The following is an 18,848-nucleotide window of genomic DNA, read 5'->3' as shown; positions in this document are numbered from 1 at the left end:
CCGAACACCCTCTATTCAAACAAAAGCCGATACGAGCATACTATCGGATCATTCAATTCGTTTGCAAGGCCTAATCGTGCACATGTGAACCAAACTTCTAAATACATAGAAGCCAGCCATAACAGATTGAATCTACTGACGACTACGAAACAAGATAAAACCATCATACCCACAAACAGGTACGATGATCAAACATGCGAGAGCAATGCATGAAGCACAATGAAAGCATCAAAGAAAGATTACTCAACGCATGCTAAGATAAACAACGCTACTATGAGCGAGCAACGTATGAGCGAACGAGCAAGGGTAACGCTACCCGATCACGCAAGATGTGATCGGGGTCGCGTGGCGCTTACCGATGAAGAACCCTAAGCAGGGGAGGCGATACGCCGAGAGTTGATGATGATTACTGGCCTGAACATATCTTCAGCCTGTCCTTCTGCTTACAGTCTCCATGTGGTTCCATACAAATTATCTTCGAAAACTGAATGCACCAACTGGAGCACATACCTGAGCCAACACCAGAAGAGCAAAGGCCCTGTGTCGGAAAAGGAGCATACGGCTTTCTGAACTTATGGCTTGAACACTTCCTTTTCTGTGGTCCTTCCCTTGCCCCGACCAAAAACTATCTTTCCTTGGCTTATGAACTGGCCAAAGGTCAACCCATTGGCCTCGGTAAACTATTTCTAGGGGAACTCTACCGTTATCTTCATCTGATGACTTCCAGCCTCCTTACCCAGAAGAAGATTAGAACCGGTGGCCCGTGGTGGTTCATTCATTGTGGGCTCGTCTTTACTTCCACAATTCTGATCCTGATTTCCCTTCCTTGGTCGGTAATTCCTTCCCTGATCTGAGTGGGAGACAAATTAGATGTACTAGCTTTGGGCAGGCCCTATACAGTCTCCCTGGCGGGAAACTGAATCCCCCAGATGCTTGCCGTTGGTTCAAGATTTTCTATAAAGCCTCGCCAACCCGGACTTCCTTCCTTATGCCGACTCTGAGCTCTTTGAGAACCCAGCTACCTTCCGTTTGGCTGATATTGCCGATGATGCTGACACCAGGCATCTTTATTCCATCATGGTTCGGCCTTGCCTTCTCCCAGTCGGCATGAGCACCTCTAACCGGATTCTTAAACCCGGTTATGAGTTTTACCAGCCGGTCGTAGCGGCCCGGCAATTTGGCCTTGCGCAAGTGCCTCCCACTTCCTTCTCCACCTGCTAACATCCAGCAGGGTAGACCTCCCCGACGCTCTAACCGCCCAGAGGTGCTACAGTCTGTTCACAGACCTTCCCCTGTCCGTTCCTGCCAACTTCACCTTCACCTTCTCGGCTGTTGACTTCGATGGATGGTGGACGATGTGGAAAACTCATGTTTTCCGAGGAGCTCTGGGTCCGCTGCTTCAACAGATCGACCCTGAATATGACATCCCTGATGGAGAGGTACCCCCTTTCTGGACTAGCATTCTTTCTTTAAATTGCGTTGGATCCCTCCTGAATCCACCTTACTGCTGCAGCGAGAAGATGGCCCAGAGCCACTAAACGAGGATGGGTCGCTTTTTTGCTTCCGGGCAGTCGCTCCCGTGGTTCTCTTCGGCAGGAACGCACCCCCTCCCTCGAAGAGTGTAATGCAGATCCAACCGAGCACCGCCAAGTTGACCCCAAAGCGGAAACGGCTTTCTGAGGCTGCTGCCCCCCGGGTCTGTGCTAAGACGAGAAAGACCCTTGTCAGAAAGGTCCGGAAGGGAACCGCGCCGTCTTCTCCCAATCCACCGCCTCCAGTCGCCGACCAGGTTCGGCCCCTCTTTCCGCTTCGCAATCGGGTTTTGTTCATCCCCCTTTTAGTGACACTCTTTTTTCCTGCAGCCTGCTGTTGTAGAAGTCTCCAGCGGGGAGGAACCTCCATGTCAAAAAGGTTCGTCTGTGGAGACGCCAGAGGACGTGGACGTACCCATCAGGGCCTTGATCACCCTTTGCAATCCTGGTGTGACAGACTCGGAAGGCCCTTCTGCATTGGCTGCTGCCCCAACTGCTTCGCTAGGTCTGCAAGTCATTGACTCCTGTCTGGAAGGGCCTTTCCCCGCCTCGGCTATCGCTGATTCCCCTGCACGAGAGGTACGCCCAACGGAGCCGATCGCCGTTTCATCGGCTGTTGCTGATTCCCCTGCACGAGAGGTACGCCCGACGGAGCCGATCGCCATTTCATCGGCTGTTGCTTCTGTAAAGCCGACTGCTGCTCCATCGGCTGTCGCTCCTCCCTCTGGAGGCGCAATCCATGCGGCCTCTGCCGCCACCGCTCATTCCTCGGGAGGGACACCCTCCCGGGAGCCGATCACCCCTTCGTTGGCCATCGCTGCTTCCTCCTCGAGACAGGTACATTTTCTCTCTGTAACTATATTATTTTTTTTTTTTTTTTTTGTAACGCCTGTCTCATTCTCTTCTCCTTCAGAACCTGGATCTTTCAGAGCTCCTTGCGTTTGACCCTGCCACGATTGGGTCAACCATACTGGAGGCCGATGATTCTTCCTCAGGCCCAACCAGCGCTGCCGATCAACTTCTCCGTGTGAAGGACCTTCTATCGGGCCCTATCTCTGCTTTGATCCAGGATTCTAGTGCAATCAAGCAGATCCTCGACGAGGTTAGCTCCCAGCTCCCTGTCAGCCTCCAGGTCAAACTTTTGCCAGCAGGGTACCTTTCTTCCTTTCAAGCGAAAGTAGCAGAGGCTCGCCGCAGGATCGAGACCCCGGCGTTCCCAATCGCTCCTGAGGACCATTATCGCCGAAATGTGTCAGTCGATCAACAAGAAGAAAGCCGCACTCGACGCCAAGATCGATACATCTGCTTCCGCCCATCGGCTCCACCTCTTGGAGAAAGAATTGGAAGACCTTGAAGCTAGGGTCCAGGCCACCAAACAGCGCATCCAAGAGGAGAAGAATCTCATCGCGGGTTCCAAGCAGGAGGCAGAAATCCTAACCACTGAACTGAAGACGGACTTGGCCCAGCTGAACAGCTTGAACAAACAGGTGGTGCCGGGGGCGGACGAAGAGGACGAAGCAGTACTTGATGAGGTTGACCGCATCCGTCTTGATGCTATCGCCGCTATCGACGCCTTCCTTCTGCAGCCTTGTCCGAGATGAACCTTGTGTTTGTGTGGTAAACCTGTGGTGTTTTTTATGTAGCGAATCTAAAGTCGATGGTGGCACATCGGCTGTTTGGTAACCTGTGACTTCTGATTACCATAAGCACAATTCTAGAGCCGGTGGCACCGCATCGGCTGTTCTAATCTGATCGGGTCGATCGATACTTGTTGTTCTTTCTTCGTCTCCTATAATGCCGACACCGATCCTCGTCGACTCGGCCTTTGCCCCCCTACTTAGCTTGCTGGTCGCATCGGCTTCATTGTTCATCAGCCCACATACTTGGGAAGTATTTCTTAAGGTGTTGGCCGTTGACTGCTACTGGGAATTTAACGCCGTCCAATTCTTCAAGCATGTACGCATTCCCTGGTAGGACCTGGTCGACCCTGTACGGCCCATGCCAATTTGGAGACCATTTGCCATAAGCCGCGTCTTTAGTTCCCAATGGCAATACTGCTTCCCAAACCAAATCTCCCACCTGAAACTCCTTCGGCTTAACCTTTTTATTATATGCGCGGGCCACCTTAGGCCTTATTTTCCTTGATTTTCTCTAGTGACCATAGCCTGAGTTCCGTGAGATCTTCCACATTGTCGCTCATCAGGGTAGCATACTCTTCAGCGGACAAATCATTCTGGAATTCTACACGCCTTGATCCGGCCGTAACCTCCCACGGCAACACGGCCTCCTGCCCGTAGACCAAGTGATAAGGAGAAGTTTTTGTCGCTCCGTGACATGATATGCGGTATGCCCAAAGTGCTTCTGATAGGACCTCGTGCCAACGTCTAGGGTACTCATCAATCTTCCTTTTGATCAACTTGATAAGACTCTGGTTGGACGCTTCGGCTTGTCCATTTGCCTGAGCATAATATGGAGCGATCTAATCAACTTGATTCCCATATCAGCAGCAAACTTCTTGAATTCTTCTGAAATGAAAACCGAGCCACCATCCGTTGTAATAGTCTGTGGAATTCCGAATCTGTGAATGACGTGCTCTTTGACAAACTGAATGACATCCCTGGACGTCACTGACTTCATCGGAACCGCTTCCACCCATTTGGTAAAATAATCTGTGATAGCTAGAATGAACTGATGACCCTTGCTAGATGGGGGACTAATTTTGCCGATCATGTCCATACCCCAGCCTCTGAACGGCCATGGTTTAATGATGGGGTTCATAACGGACGCTGGTACCATCTGGATTTTTCCAAACCTCTACATGCCTGACACCCTTTATAGTATTTAAAACAATCTTCAAGCATGGTGGGCCAGTAATATCCTGATCGCCTAATCAGCCATTTCATTTTGTGTGCCGATTGATGGGTCCACACGTTCCTTCATGAACTTCATGCAGGAGCCGATTGGACTCCACTAGCCCCAAACACTTAAGCAGTAACCCTCTAAGGTCCTGTAGAACATATCGTCCCCTATGAGACATACTTCATAGCTTTGTATCGTATCCTCTTGGGTGCCCCCCGAGCCGAATCCTTCAAGTATTGAAGATATCGGCTCTCCAATCTCCCTGGTCCAGGAAGTATACCTGATGAACTGACCCATCGGCTTTGTACCCTGAAGCCAACTGTGCTAGATCATTGGCTTCGGCATTCCGAGCCCTGGGTATCCAATAAAAATTAATGTATCTGAACTGGGCTATTAGCTCCTGGCATTGGACCCACATTGGGAACAGCAGTCGCTTTCGCACCTGTATTCTTCTGTAAGCTGGGAAACTACCAATTTTGAATCCCCAAAAACTTCCACTGCTTCAGCTCCGGCCTCTAAAAGCAATTACAACCTTTCCGTACCGCCTCATATTCTGCAAGATTGTTGGTACAGGCGACAGGTAATCTGATCGAAAAAGAATACGTTGCCCCCCGAGGCGATACCAGTAAGATGCCGATGCCGCATCCATCCCCACAAACTGATCCGTCGAAGTACATGGCCCAGGCTCGTATAGAAAGTGCTGCGATATTGGTGTTAACCCTCTCAGCAATAAGATCCGCTAACGCCTGCCCTTTAACTGCTTTCGCAGGTTGATATCGGATATCGAATTCTGATAACGCGAACATCCACTTCCCTAATCGGCCTTTCAAAACAGGAGCCGATAACATATGTTTTATGACATCCGATTTGCAGATGACGACCACTTCAGCCGATAGCAGGATATGGCGAAGCTTGGTGCACGTAAAGAATAAACATAAACAAAGTTTTTCCATGTCGGGTACCTTGTTTCCGCATCCAACAATCTTCTGCTGAGATAAAAGACCACCTTTTCTTTGCCATCAAACAATTGTACCACCACTGAAGCAATAGAAGTGTTGCCCACTGATAGATATATATGAAACGGTCTATCCTGTTGTGGTGGCACCAGCACAGGCGGCTTCGACAAATATCCTTGATTCCTCAAATGCCCGCTGTGTCTGCCCCCACGGAACTCGTCAGTGTTCTAGTCTTGACTAACTCCATAAAAGGCTCGATCCGTCCAGACAAATTAGAAATAAATCTCCTGACAAAGTTAATCTTACCAATGAGCTGCTGGAGCTCTTTCTTGGTGGTGGGTGGCACCATGGTGCGTACGGCTTCCTGACTTTTTAGGCCAATCTCTATCCCTCTTTCATGAACCAGAAATCCCAGGAACTGCCCAGCCGACACACCAAAAGCACACTTCTTTGGGTTCATCCGGAGCCCGAACTTTCTAGTTCGTTCCAGAACCCGCCGCAGGTCGTCTAAATGTCCCTCGACCGATGCTGACTTTACCACAACGTCGTCGATATAAATTTCTACTAGATTACCGATCAGATCATGGAAGATATGGTTCATAGCCCGCTGATATGTAGCACCAGCATTCTTCAAGCCGAAAGTCATAACCACGTACTCGAACAAACCCACGGCTCCAGGCACTCTGAACGCAGTCTTGTGTATATCTTCAGGGGCCATGAAGATTTGATTATATCCGGCATTACCATCCATAAAACTCAAAATCTTATGACCGGCGGCAGCGTTGATTAATGTCTCTGCAATGGGCATCGGGTATTCGTCTTTTGGAGTGGCCCTATTAAGATCCCTGAAGTCCACGCACACCCTCCATCGGCCATCTTTCTTCTGTACGGGCACGACGCTCGAAATCCATTCGGCGTACCTGCAAGTCCTGATAAATCCGGCTTCCAGCATCTTTTCTATTTCTTTCTTCACCTCGACCAGAACCTCGGCTTTCATCTGTCGTGCTCGCTGCTGGAACGGCCGAAACCCGCTCTTGAGGGGAAGCCGATGCTCTACTATTTTCCTATCTAGTCCAGGCATCTCTGTGTAATCCCAGGCGAAGCAATCGGCGTATCCCTTTAGCAATGCTATCATCGGCTCTCGTAGTGCTGGGTGTAACTTCTTACTTATGAAGGTTGGTCGTGGCTTATCCCCAGGACCGATATCTATCTCCTCAAGTTCATCAGCCGATGTGAAACCATACCCTAACTTCCCTTCTTCTTCCATTAGATCGACATTGCAAATGGAAAAAGGACACAGCATAAAAAAATTCGGCCGATCGTTAAGATCGGCCGTTCCATACATCCCTTTATTTTCCAAGTTTTTGTACGAAGAACAGGGCCGGCTGTTAATGCTGGCCATTTTATAACGCCTACGAAACACATTTATATTTACAACTTCGACCCTTTGGGGCCGATTGCAAGAACCGGCCTTCATGACTCCACTATCTCGTGTTGTCTCCTTTTCCTTTACTCTGTGAGGCCGGTGGATAAGACCAGCCTTACTCCATTTTTTGTAGCTTCGATGCGATCACACCCTTCCAGGCTCATTCCTGAAATCGGCTCTTGATCTTCCGCATCCCAAATGCTCATGGCCGCATGCGAAATCTCGATCGAGTCGTCTGCCTGTACCACTTCCACCTCGTCTCCGTCCCATTGGATCAAACATTGATGCATCGTGGAAGGGATGCAACAGTTGGTGTGGATCCAATCCCTGCCAAGTAAAACATTGTAGGTGCTCTTGCTATTGACGACGAAGAACGAAGTCGGGACAGTTTTGTTTCCGACGGTGAGATCCACACTGAGGACACCTTGGGCTTCTGAAGTCTGGCCGTTAAAATCACTTAGGGTGACATTGGTCTTGATCAAATCTGCGGTGGACCGCCCCAAACGGCGCAGGACTGAGTATGGCATAATGTTGACCGCTGCTCCCGTATCCACCAACATCTTATTCACGGGCTGACCGTTAATAAACCCCTTAAGATACAAAGCTTTCAGGTGTTTGTAATTCTTAGCTTGCGGCTTCTCGAATATCACTGGCCGAGGTCCCAAATCAAGTTGGGCCACCGACGGCTCTTCCTGGGGCCTCGCATGGAACTCTGCAGAAAGCACAAAACCATGTGTGCATCAGCCGATACCTTCTTATCGGCTTTCGTTGACTTGGGTCGCCACTCCTTCCGGGGCGGGCGCGACTCCTTTTCCTGTACATAGTTAACTTGTTCTGCCAAATCTGGTCGTGCCTTCCTTAAAGTCTCGATGTACTTAGCTTCAGCCTCCTCCAAGCTACGCATCCGTTGAACCCTGCGCTTCTGGGAACGACTAAGTCCATCGGGACACCAACGAGGACGATGATACCTGTCTTCCTCTTCATCTTCCATTTGTGATGTCCGAACCCGCGCTTGCCGGATTGGGGCAGGTCTTATCCGCTGGAAAACCGAATCCCTTGCTTCCGGTTTCCTTGGTCCACACTCTGGGCAATCCTTGATTGTAGACAATCGGCTCATACCTGAATCCCAACAGTACCTGAAGAACGGGCAGTGCCAATGATCGTGGGCTTCTTCGTGCTTCCTCAGGCGCTTCCCGGTTCGTCGCTCATACTCCTCTTCCTCAGACTCCCGATGGAGGCGCTGCTGGTACTGGTATTCGTACTTCCTGAGAAGATCAGAAGAAGTTGGCCGTTGGTTCCTTACGTACCTTACTTGCCTTTCTGTAACATATTCACTCTTTTTATTTTGGAGCCGTTTGCTTGAATCGGCCTCTCCGTCTCCAATCTGGCGGCGTGGTGCCACCCCCGCCATGTTGATGCCCAGTGCGAAATTGAGTTGTCGCCTTGCCGTCCGATCGTTACTTTCCACCATATTGACACCAGGGAATGGCTGAGTGTCGACTTTCATAGCGGTCTGTCCCAATATCAATCGGCCCTGCTCAATAGCCGATTGGATCTGCTGACGGAGCTCCTTACAGTCGCTTGTGCTGTGGGTAAAAGAATCATGCCATTTGCAATATGGTCTTCCCTTCAAATCTTGCGCCGTAGGGGGTTTGTAACCTTCTGGAAACTTCAACTGTTTTTCTTTCAGCAATAAATCAAAAATTTGTTCCACTTTACTTACATCGAAATCAAACCCCTTTGCCGGTCCTGTTTGCTTTACCCATTTGCACGATACGGGATTTGCACCACGAGCCCATTCTGCGACTGATACTTCCGCTTCTTCCCCGGAGTCATCGGCTTCTTCAATATCAGCTAGCGCTACCTGGCACTTAAACTTTTCCTGGTACAGCTCAGGGTGACGCTGCTCATACATCGTCAGCTTCTGGACCAGATGTGCCAGTGAAGTAAATTCTAATTGAAAAGCCAGATCTCTAATCGGCTTCAATAACCCTAGAGATGCCAATTCCACAGCTTCCTTTTCTGGGATCCGTGTTGAATAACACCTATTTTTCATCTCCCTGAAGCGTCGAATGAATTCCGCCACAGTTTCTCCACGCTTCTGTCGCATTTGGGCCAAATCGGCAATCCCTGCATCTGCAGCTTCTGAGTGATACTGAATATGAAATTGTTCTTCCAACTGTTTCCACGTACGGATGGAGTCAGGACCCAATGACGTGTACCACCCGAAGGCCGATCCCGTAAGCGATTGTGAGAAGAACCTTACTCGTAGCGGATCCGACACAGAAATCATACCTAATTGTGCCAAATATCGGCTCACGTGTTCGATAGAACTAGCACCTTCTGCCCCACTGAATTTGGTAAACTCGGGGAGCCGATATTTGGGTGGCAATGGAATTAGGTCATAATCACTCGGATACGGCTTTGTATAGCCGATCGCTCTCCTTTTCGGCAAAATACCAAACTGATCCCTCAGGATAGCACCAATCTGCTCCGCTGTTTGTAATCCGGGGGCCGAGTGCACACTATCATGACTCGGCCCTGTAGCATAGGTTGCTAACCAAGCTTGCTTATCCGCGTCAGCTCCAGGAACCCCTCCAGCTACTTTCCGTGAGAGATGCATTGGGTTATTGCTATCCGGGATGTATGCGCACATGTAACCATGTGGGATTTCCTTGGGCGGTTCGCTGAAGAACTGGTGGTCTGTAGGATCACCTCCCACTTTGTAAACCACGTAAGCTGGAGCACCATGCGATTCCGCTGCTGCAAGCGCATAAGGCAAAGGAGGCCTAGTCTGGAACGGCAACTCTCCCTTATGGCTTCCCAGAGCGGGTCCAGTCGGAGAATGTTGATGCTTCATTATTTCTTGGACCACCCGTAAAGCCACACGCTCAAAAGCATTAACCAGACTTTCAGAATGCCGGTGCAACGAATGAGCCACTGCATAATTCACCTCCTGCCGCAAAGCTCTGGTACGATCCTCGGACGGGATAGACAGATCCACTCCATCAAGAGCACCCTCAGGTGAAAAACCTCTCCACCTGATACCATGGTTGCGAGTTCTCTCGAAAGAGCCGATGAGATCGGCTTCAAACTGAGCCTTGATTTCGTCGTACCTTTGCTTGTGCTCAGCAGAAAGCTCCTCATAAGAGATCGGATCCTCCCTTGCCATCTTGTTGACTACCACTGACGGAGTCAATGAAGATGACGAAGTCGATGAAGAAGATGCCGATGATGATGACGAAGTCGATGAAGAGAGTCCCACTGGGCGTGCCAGAATGTGTTGTCGGTCAAAACCCGCCGGCGGGCAGCGACAGGCAACACGAGGAGCCGGGAGGCTTCCGGGACGGCTGGTGGGCCCCGGTCCCTCGGTCAACGGCCCAGTGATCTGGCGCGCGCCCTGGCTGAGAGTCGCTAGGCGTGCCACCTGATCCTACACCCGATCAGGAAGGTGTGACGTGTCAAACTCCTGCATACACAGACATGTGTATAGGTCAATCCGAGCCGTGATCGGCTCATTACCTCCTCCCCGGCATCGGCTATGAAGAGCCGATTGCGTCAATACCGGATCGGATCTTTAGAACAGGCAATATGGAAACTGGTACGTATGTATATATTTAAATAAAACTTGCTTCATAAATGCAATATAATCCAATCCACAACAACTAAGCCCTCACTACACGATCGGAACATCCTACACGTAATTGAGCCTAACAGATACACAAGAGCATCGACAAAACGATCCAAACAAAAAGCAAGAGAATAACGGAAAGCCGATTCCCCAAACAACCTCTATTCAAGCACAAGCCGATACAGAGCATACTATCGGATCATTCAATTCGTTTGTAAGGCCTAATCGTGCACATATTGAACCAAGCTTCTAAATACATAGAAACCAGCCACAACAGATTGGATCTACTGACAATTACGAAACAAGATAAAACCATCATACCGACGAATGGGTACGATGATCAACATGCGAGAACAATGCATGAAGCACAATGAAAGCACCAAAAGAAAAGATTACTCAACGCATGCTAAGATAAATAACGCTACTCGCCATCTACAAGGCTTCAGCACGAGCAACGTATGAGCGAACGAGTAAGGGTAACGCTACCCCGATCACGCAAGACGTGATCGGGGTCGCGTGGCGCTTACCCGATGAAGAACCCTAAACAGGGGAGGCGATACGCCGAGAGTTGATGATGATTGATTCTGTTTCTCATTTATTCATGGTACATATTTATAGTCCGTAGACTTGTTCTCTTTAACCAATCCCTAACCTAACACGACACGAATCTTAACTGCTTACTCCTAATTTACGCGGCCTTATGGCCTCCATCTTCCACGCGGGCCCAACTCGCAAGCTTTGTCACGACCGCCTTCCAAGCCCATCTTGCTCCGTGGCCCACTTCTGACCTGGTCAAAATACGGTGATAACACATGCCCCCCTGGTTTCGGTAATAGAAATTCCGAAATCATTACTGCCTTGACCCTTCGTCTTCCGATCCGTACGACCGCGCCCTTTCGGCTCCCGATGGACGTGACTACTCTGCATCGACCTCCTGGGGAACCGTTACGGTGCCGATTCATTTCATCCACTCGTTGGCTTTATAAATTTGTTTCCAGCACCTTCTTTACCCACTTTCCCTCACAACCATCGTCGACTCCCTCTCCTTCCTTCACCATGGCCTCTTCTTCCTCTGCTTCCTCTGTCATCTCCTACGAGTCCGGAACAACACGAGAACCCACTCCAGAATATGACCCAATCGCCGCTTATGAGGTCCGTGCTCCCCTGCATTGGGACGCAGTGGAGTGGGACTTTGATTATCAGTCCGAAGATGACGGCTCTCTGACTGACGGCGAGGATCTCGCTCTCCTCCTCGGAGCCGAGCTGGAGGAAGAGGAAGATGATGCCCTTTGGGGAGAAGACCTTTCTTTCTCAGAGGAAGAATCCGACTCCCTCTCCTCCGAAGAAGATCCGATGGCAGGTAACTTTCTCTTTGACAGGTCATCGGACGACACTTCCGACAGCCGCGGAGGAACCGACGATGATGACGGCTTCACTAGTGGCAGCGATGGGAACGACGCTGACGATGATGGCGACGACGGTAGCAGCAGCAGCGGCGCCAGCATCGCTCCACCGTCCAAGCGCCGCAAAGCCTCTGATGTGCACTGGTGGTAGATTGTAGTACCCCTGTTAGGTTGGTTCCAGGAGTAGCTAGTTCCTCTTTTGTTCTTGCTGACTTGCCATGAATACAATCTGCTTTGTGTTAATCCCTCTTATTATGCACAACAATTCATTCAAGAGCCGATGGCATCGTATCGGCTTTAAGGTATACCACCCCGGATCTGAAACCGCTCTTCAATTTACTTTACCTTCTGCCAGTCAATCCAGCGCAAACCTCTACAGGCCGATTCCGATCCCCTTTTCGCTCGCAAACCCTAGCCGCGAGATCTCCCCTAGTCCTTGAGACACACGCTCGATCTTGCGCCGCCACCCTAGATTCATTCTCCAAGGTTTCGATCCACGTCTCCCGATGGCGGGATCTTCGCGCACCGCCGCCGCCGCCTTTGGTCTGAAGGTAAACTCCGACCCCCATTAATCTAACCTAGCATCCGCACATTTTTTACTGCGCCGTTAAATGACTTTTCCCCCGGCGATTTTTTGGGGTTTTTCAGGCTTCCGATATCTTCTTGCCACATCCTTCCTCCCCCGATTCCTTTTGCCTTGGACCTCGCTCTTACGAAAAACCCATAGATCTGATCTCGTGTGAGGCCAACCGAATCCCCTTTGTGAGCCAGAATGTAGACCTAGAATTCTGGTCGGATAGCCTCCGCGCCTGGCCAAACCCTCCTGAAGGCTGGATGGCTTGGTACAATAGGGTAGCGAACACCTACCAACCCTTGTGGGAATCAATTGGAATAGCCGATGCCCTGTCTTTATCACTCTCTCCTCTTGAGAAAGATGAAAACCTTCTGAAGACCATCGGCTATTTCTGGTCTGATGCCTTGAATTGTTTCCTCTTCGGACATAGCCCATTAGCACCAACACTGTTAGATGTTGTGATGATTACTGGCCTAAACATATCTTCAGCCTGCCCTTCTGCTTACAGCCTCAATGTGGTTCCTTACAAATTATCTTCAAAAACTGAATGCACCAACTGGAGCACGTACCTGAGCCAACACCAGAAAAGCAAAGGCCCTGTGTCGGAAAAGGAGCATACGGCCTTTCTGAACTTATGGCTTGAACACTTCATTTTCTGTGGTCCTTCCCTTGCCCCGACCAAAAACTATCTTTCCTTGGCTTATGAACTGGCCAAAGGTCAACCCATTGGCCTCGGCAAACTGTTTCTAGGGGAACTCTACCGTTATCTTCATCTGATGACTTCCAGCCTCCTTACCCAGAAGAAGATTAGAACCGGTGGTCCATGGTGGTTCATTCAGTTGTGGGCTCGTCTTTACTTCCACAATTCTGATCCTGATTTCCCTTCCTTGGTCGGTAATTCCTTCCCTGATCTGAGTGGGAGACACATTAGATGTACTAGCTTTGGGCAGGCCCTCTACAGTCTCCCTGGCGGGAAACTGAATCCCCCGGATGCTTCCCGTTGGTTCAAGATTTTCTACCGAGGCCTTGATAACCCAGACTTCCTTCCTTATGCCGACTCTGAGCTCTTTGAGAACCCAGCTACCTTCCGTTTGGCTGATATTGCCGATGATGCTGACACCAGACATCTTTATTCTATCATGGTTCGGCCTTGCCTTCTCCCAGTTGGCATGAGCACCTCTAACCGGATTCTTAAACCCGGTTATGAGTTTTACCAGCCGGTCGTAGCAGCCCGGCAATTTGGCCTTGCGCAGGTGCCTCCCCACTTCCTTCTCCACCTGCTAACATCCAGCAGGGTGGACCTCCCCGACGCTCTAACCGCCCAGAGGTGCTACAGTCTGTTCACAGACCTTCCCCTGTTCGTTCCTGCCAACCTTGCCTTCACCTCCTCGGCTGTTGACTTCGATGGATGGTGGACGATGTGGAAAACTCATGTTTTCCGAGGGGCTCTGGGTCCGATGCTTCAACAGATCGACCCTGAATATGACATCCCCGATGGAGAGGTACCCCCTTTCTGGACTAGCATTCTTTCTTTAAATTGCGTTGGATCCCTCCTGAATCCACCTTACTGCTGCAGCAAGAAGATGGCCCAGAGCCAATAAACGAGGGCCACCCCCCCCCGTTCGCGCCGCGCGCATGCGTCCGCGCGCGGGCCGCGCCGCGGGCGTGCGCTGGCCATGCCCGTGGCGAGTCAAGGCCACGGCTGGCCTTGACTTCGCCTAGGCCACGCGCTGGCCGCCTGGGCCCGCCTGTCGGCGCCCAGGGGCGCTAGATCCGGGTGGATCTAGCGCTTTCCGCCTCTTTTTTCTTTTTGTTATTTCATGCTGATTCTTATAAAACACATAGAGATTTTTGTAGATCTCCAAAAATTGTGAAACTAGATTTGTTTGACTCCTCTGTGATAGATCTACTTAGAGAAATTAAGTTTGGACATGTGAAAACTCTGTACACTTAGTTATAATTTATTCTTTCTAAACATAGTTAAATGCTTAACTTATTTTGTGATGATCCAAAAATGCTAAACCAAGATTTGTTAGGATCCTTGCTGAAAGTACTAGATGATGATACAGTTGGTGCAAGTGTTTTCATGCTGTTTGCTAGAGTTTTAATGTGTTTACTTAAATCCTGCCTGCAAAATTGTTTATTGTGTAACTTTTGATTGAAAATTGATAAAATAAAGCCACTTCTGTTACTTTTATTATCATGTCCTCTACCTCCAGTAATTCTTTAAGAATTTATAAAGATGCTTTGGGTACCTTTTAAGATTTAACTTGAGTCTAGCAGCTGAAATTTATAAATAGCATAAGTAATTCCACAAAGATGTTTTTGATGCAAATTCAACTCTCATGAGTTTATTTTGAGATCCACTGTGTGCCCAATTTAAATCATGATTGATGCTTGTTAGATGCCTTGTTAAGCAAATTTCTCCTTGGTCCTAGAATTAAAATTAGTAATCGAGCTTGTTGTGCCATGGTCGTATTGCCTTCGCTTTGGAGTGATATTTTTCTTCTATTGCCATGTCATCGCATGTCATCTCATTTTCATATCATTGGCATCATCCTAATGCATACATCTCATTCATGCATTATAGTGACCGAGACGCCAGAGGGCGCACCCGTTGAGCCCACCGAGATCGTTGAGACCGAGCCGGGAGCCGAGTGTGTGGTGGAACAAGAAGAGAACCAAGGCAAGCAGCTAAGCATGATCTCTTGATCCTTTTTAACATGATTAGACTTAGTTATCTCAATGGGTATATATGTATATTCTATATGTTTAATTATTGCATCGTCGATCCTATTTACTTGTCATGACCTTCCTTGTTTTCGCTCTCATGTCCTTGTCACGTGTAGTAGCAACTAAATGATCTAACAAAGGCTTAGTCATATTTAGAGTTGGCTTTTAAACTTGCAAGATACATTGGTATAGGGTTACCTTGTTCACTACACTACTCCTAGTATATTCATGCTTATTCGTTGATTGTCGGAGGTTTGGGAAAAAGGGGGTTAGTGAGATGGTTATGTCATGATTCGAGCGGAAGGTAGGGTCTAGGGAAAGGAGTCTCGGAGGCATAGTCCGCTCGAATTGGTTAAGGACCGTCCGTGGATGTCCTTGGAAATTGAGCACTTACCGTACTACCACATATCCATTCATGGGGTGGATAAACCGATTACCCTCTAGTTCTAATCGTTGATGCACGGTCCTGGATGCGTGGCCATAGGGCTTTGTAGAGAGGCTTAGGGGTGTCCCCGGTGGATCTAGGTAACTCTCCGCGCAAGTTAGGCGTGATGTTCAATGGTTACAACTTATCGGGAAAGGTTGATGCGAGTACCCCCTTGCCCAACGTGATCGGTTGGGTGAGTCGCATGGTCCTTGTGTTGTGTGGGTAAAGATGTACACCCTTGCAAGGTTATTGAATCAATTCGAATTGCCGCGCTCTCGGTTATGAGCAAGCTCTTTATCCTACGAATTCTTTGTAGAAGTTTTGGTCATGTGGTTGGTTACTTGTTACCTCTTGTTGATGCATAGTGATTGATTAATTTAATTAACTAAAACTTGAGGTGGGTTGGGCAAGTTAATTAAAATGCTAGGAAGCTAGGTGTGGAGTTAGGGAGCTCATGCTTAACTAATATTACTTAACCCTAAAGCCTCTTTGTGAGCCTTCATATGCATACTCCTTGATTATTATTTATTCGCGTAAGTCTTGCGAGTACCTTTGTACTCATGTTGCTATATTATATTAAGTTGCAGGTGAGCCGAAAGTGGTGTTTGGCCATTTCTACCCCGCCGAATCCGGCGCGGGCGAGGAGTAGGCCAACGCGGTTAATGGTGTCCTTGAGCAAGACGCCAGTATTCTTTATCGTTATATTTTCCGCTGCATATCGTACTTGGGATTATCATGATAAATGTTAAACTCTATGGTTTTTATCTCTTTCTAATGTTATTTGTGAGCCTGAGGCTTGTATCCCTTAATTGAACCTTTAAATTTCAGATTTGGAACCTTCCCTTATATTAATGTTGTATGGTTAGTGGTTTAATTTTGTATTAAAAACTTGCTCTTTGTGGATCATTGGTGACGTATGAGCTTGTGACGGTACGTGCATGTGCGCTATCCTGGGCATATGTTGGAGCACATACCGGGACTACCGGGTTTAACATTATTTTCGGCGAAAAGTTAAGTTGGTCCTTAGTAGTTTAGATGTGGGTTAACCCGTGGCGCGCTATTTGTGCGAGCGCGTGTTAACTCTCATCTTTACGATAAGACTGACGATTTCGCTTAAAATGATGTTAAATTAGGCGGTTCTCACAGCTTCCTACTCCTCTCTCCAAGGGTCGGCGTCTGGCGCGCCGGCGCTGGCAGGGTGCCGCACCGCGAGGCGTCGTTCAACACCAGCTTCTCGCTAGCCGGGGCCTCCCCGGTGGCGTTCGTCGTGCTCCAGGACATGTACCCGCCGTTCCTGAACCCGGACGGGTTCCGTGGCCCCGCGAACATCACGTTCGCCCCAGACGGCGCCGCGTCCGGCGGCCTCGCCGCCGTCGAGGCTGGCGTGTTGCGGGCGTACGGCCCCTTCGACCCGGCCGTGGGCCTCAACGTCACCGTCACGCCCAACGGCACGGCTCCCAGCAGTACCGTGTGGATCGAGTACGACGCCGTCGCGCACCGCCTGTTTGTTTACGTCGCCGCCGACGCCGCGGGCCCATCCAGGCCGTGCGAGGCCACCCTCGACGCGATGATCAGGCTCGCCGCCGGCCGCCGCACCACCCTGAACGCGTCCGTGGGCTTCTTCGCCGGCGCAATTCGCGACGTCATCCTCGCATCCGTGGCTGGAACCTGACGGTGGAGAGTTTGGACGATCTGCTCCCAGCGGGGGCCGGCGACGGGCGGAAGAAGGGGGCGCGTCGTGGGTGGTGCTACTCCTCGCCGTGCTTGGGTCGGTGGCGGCCATACATTCTGATTGAGATTGATGCGCTCGATCATGGTTCTACAGGCATGCAGCAACACGGACACATTTTGATGTAAGCGTTGCTGCAGGGCACATGGTCTTGCTCTATAGGACGTAGTTGACCTTTCCTAGCATCCTTGGGGAGTAGTTGTTCATCAGATATTGATCAAATTATCGAACAAATCTTTGTGCACCGGTAGACCACGGTTTAGTGGCGCTTATTTATATGTAGTTTAATGGAATATAAAAAATTCAAAAAACATGGATTTGGTTCGTTCTGTGTTCGAACCAGAGACGGACTGGGCCACAAGTGATCGAATGGGCTGGACAATTCCCAACAGTCACCGTTTCCTGTTTGTAGCATTGAAAACCCCAGATAAGAGATGATGCAGTAACAGTGTTGGGCTAGCAGTAGAGGCCCAAGCGTATATCCGTCTAGTAATTATAAAAAAAAAAACACTGGGCCGCGTCTAGTTTCATTCATCAGGAACGCGATGAAGCCATCATTATTGCACTTCCCATGAAGTAACTAGGCACTGCAAATTTCAAGAGCTCCTTCAAAACCAAATCCTAAGCAAGCATTAGCTGACAATAGATGATATGCTTTTTGCTTGTGCCCATTTCTCAAAAAGTCAAAAGCAGAGTACGTTTCACTCTGACTATTGTCATCGCTTGATCACAATTACAGGTGGCAGGTACTCCACCAGCTCTTTGACTCTGACCACAGCATCTCACTTTATCAACCTGGCGTTGCTGACATTTCTTCCCATTCACGTGCCCAGCAAATTCAGTATGCTTCGACTGTATGTCAACGTTTCATAGAGCTACTTACCATGGAGGAGGTTAGTTATCGCTTCAGATGATGAAATTATGCGCCTTCACCTAAAAGCCCGCTCCTCCCGCAATGGCTCAACGCGGCCCACTTCTCCGCCATCGCCCCCACGCCGCCTTTCTTCCGCGGTTCCGTCCGCCAGATCCGCCGCCACCACCCAAACCCAATATTCCCACCGCCATATCTCCTCTGCTCGCCCCCGCGCCGCTCTCCTCCTCTATCTCCGGTGGCTCCTGCCGTCCGATTTGCCGCCACCGGTCACCACCGCCCCAATCCAGCTTCACCAGGTTCCTTGCCGTGACGCCCCCACCACCTCCACCGCCCACCGGATGTCCTCCACCACTTGCGGCTAGCAGCACCCCGCCGCCTCGCCGCCCGCCCATAACCCATCGTCACCGCCGGTCCGCCACCGCCCCGGGCCCTCCCTCTACAGTCCGGGAACATCACTTGCGAAAACCCCAACCCTGAACCCCGAACCCAAACCCCCTAACCCTAACGACAGCGAGGAACTTAGCGAGCAGCGAGCTCAAGGAAGAAGAAAGGGAGTGTTGGGCCGGTTCAGGCCGAATCGATCGGCTTCAGGTGATGGCTCGCGCGTTTGTTGCGCGAGCGATGTATAGCCACAACGACTTATTATGGTCGCCGTGGTATTATATTCGTGAGCTGCTTACGGTCCAGGCAGCGTTGGCAGCTTG

The 18,848-nt window shown here is 49.9% G+C and overlaps 1 pseudogene; it reads left to right on the top strand.

The window, feature by feature from the left end:
• LOC112899453 overlaps positions 1-17,337 on the top strand; it is a 50,592-nt pseudogene extending 33,255 nt beyond the window's left edge.
• Positions 17,338-18,848: the final 1,511 nt, after the last annotated feature.

The sequence above is a fragment of the Panicum hallii genome, chromosome 7 (genome assembly GCF_002211085.1).
Source record: "Panicum hallii strain FIL2 chromosome 7, PHallii_v3.1, whole genome shotgun sequence".
NCBI lineage: Eukaryota > Viridiplantae > Streptophyta > Magnoliopsida > Poales > Poaceae > Panicum > Panicum hallii.
This window is presented reverse-complemented; position numbering and strand designations above follow the sequence as displayed.